The following is a 2,631-nucleotide window of genomic DNA, read 5'->3' as shown; positions in this document are numbered from 1 at the left end:
AAAGTTTTACACAAATTCTAAATCGCATAAACGATCTTCAGGTCAAAGTAAGATATGAAAACTTGATGTGTCTCCCTCTTCCCCGGCTCATCATTTACATTTCTTGAATAAAATAAAAAATTTTATTATACAATATACAGAGTGTTTCATTTTAATTTCCTCAGGCAAATATTTCGGAAAATATTGAAAAATCGAAAAAATGTTTCAGACAAAAGTTGTATGACTTCTAGGGGAACATAAGATGGTGCCATTAGTATGACCTTGAAGAGTCACATGAAGATTATGTGAAGGTCTGATTATGTCAATTTGAATTTCTTAAATGGATCACCTTATATATTTTTGCCCTAGATATTTTATGGTTTATGTAACATTAAGAAATGATTTCAAACCTCATAACTCGAAAAGTATTTAATGAAAAAATGTTTGTTTATAGTGTTTTGGAAAGTTCTTGAGATAAGCTATAAGAATATGTAAAAATATATAGGGTGTTTCATTTAAGAAATTCAAAATGACCTTCATGTAACCTTCATGTGACTCTTAAAGGTTAAACTAATGGCATCATTTTATGTCCCCTTAGAAACCATATAACTTTCGTTCGAAACATTTTTTCGATTTTTCATTATTTTTCGAAATATTTGTCTGGGGAAATTAAAATGAAACACCCTGTATATACTGGGTGTCTCATTTTACTTTTTACAGTCAAATATCTCGATTACTTAGAATTAGAAAAAAATGCTTCAAACAAAAATTGTATGTCTTGAAGGAGGCCATAAGATGGTGGCATTGGTTTGACCTTGGAAAGTCGTTTGAAGGTCACGTGAAGGTCACTTTCAATTTTTTAAATGGAAGCCCCTATTTTTTATTATTTATTCTTATAGCTTATCTCGAGAATTTTCCAAAACACTATAATAAAATATTTCTTCATTGTTCATCATTGAGTACTTTTCGAGTTATGAGGCTTGAAATAATTTTTTTAATTTTACATAAACCATAAAATATCTAGTAAAATATTCATTTTTCGGTTATCTTATCTTAATACTTTTATGTATAAAATAATGAGAGGAATCAATTGGTACAAAAAAAACATAGTTGTTTTAAAAAAAAATATGTAATTGTTAATTGCAGATTTTCCTCTTAATTTAAGAGAATCATCTTGGCGCCTATTTTAGTAGAATATATTCTAAAGATAAGTGGCATATTCTCAAGTTGAGAATACAATTTTTGCGATGTACTATTGTTACGGACGACTTCCGCGTAATTTGCCGGATAGTCGGTGTCGGAATCAGAGTTCAGTAGGCGGTAAAAAAAAGGCGAGAGCGTGTGTGTAGATAAAAAACAGAATAAGTGTTTATTGAGTATTTTACAGTGTGTCTGTGTGTGTGGATGTGTTTTTATAGTATGTATGTGTATGTGTATATAGAACGCTGTGAGTGTATGAGGTTAAATACATGAAGCGCGATGTAATCGCACGGTTTCGTTACGCGGTGTGAAGACGCTTTATAAAAGTATGGTGTACGGTGTGTATGTATTGTACGAACACACGGTGTGCGGTCTGGTGCGGATGCACAATTTAAATGCGACGTATATTGCGTTTGTAGATTGCGGAGATACAATTACAATGTGGTATAGAAATTGCTTTCAAAACGCGATAAGATTCGTGAACCGCGCGTGTTTACAATTTGGCGCGGTCAATGACCGTTTGACGTAGTGCGTGCCCTGTTTTTCTATACGGATCGTAAGCGTGTTAATTCCGGCTGGATAATTCGGTACGTGTTTACGCGGAAATGTTCGAATAATTCCTGGTTAGAATAGGAAGTTTTCAAGGAACGCTGTGCCGGCGAGAGAAACTCGTCTGAAGTAGCTCTTCTCTCTACTTCGAGATCTATATGCACTGACATTAGGCGGTCGGATCTTAAATTGATTATCGAGATCACTCGATAGAACCGGAGTGCGCTCTGGTTCTCTTTTCTACGGTCAGAAGAGTGGCTGGATGGAATGAGCCTGATTAAGTATCGAGAGTGTTCGATGGAGGAAGAGTTCGCTCTACCTCCTTAACTTAAATCTGGACTTCTTTTTAGGAGCGGTCTAGGTTTTCTGAAGTTACTTCACTGTTGTGAGCGGACTAGGAAAAGATGATTAGCTTGTCGAATATGCCCTTTTTATACCTGCTAATTGCCCGCGTCGGCGCGCGACGGTATTACCCCTTCCAAACGGGTTATTGGGAAGGGTACGGTTGGATCTGCTCGGAGGAGTTCGGAAGGTACGCCGACCGGCGATTCAAGTCACATCGGCAACGCTCGGCGGTCTTCGGCTAAACAATTAGCCTAACGACTTAAAGCCGTTCGAAATAAAAACGTTTAAAAATGTGGGCGCATCGCGCCCCTGCCTGTGCCCGGCGGATACTCTGCCGGCCGGCAGTTTCCGGCGGATCGCATGCCGGGTATTACATGCATCTCGGGGGGGTGCACGGGGTGCATCGTTACACTATATATATAATATGCTATTTGAAGGATTAATTTAGATTATATTCAGCATATGTTTTCAAGATTATTTAAGAAGAAATTTTAAAAATTATATATACGTTGCATATACAAACATATATTTGACATATAAACTGCCAAATCAAGCAAC

Source organism: Camponotus floridanus, unplaced genomic scaffold, assembly GCF_003227725.1.
Source record: "Camponotus floridanus strain SB8 unplaced genomic scaffold, Cflo_v7.5 scaffold438, whole genome shotgun sequence".
Lineage (NCBI taxonomy): Eukaryota > Metazoa > Arthropoda > Insecta > Hymenoptera > Formicidae > Camponotus > Camponotus floridanus.
This window is presented reverse-complemented; position numbering follows the sequence as displayed.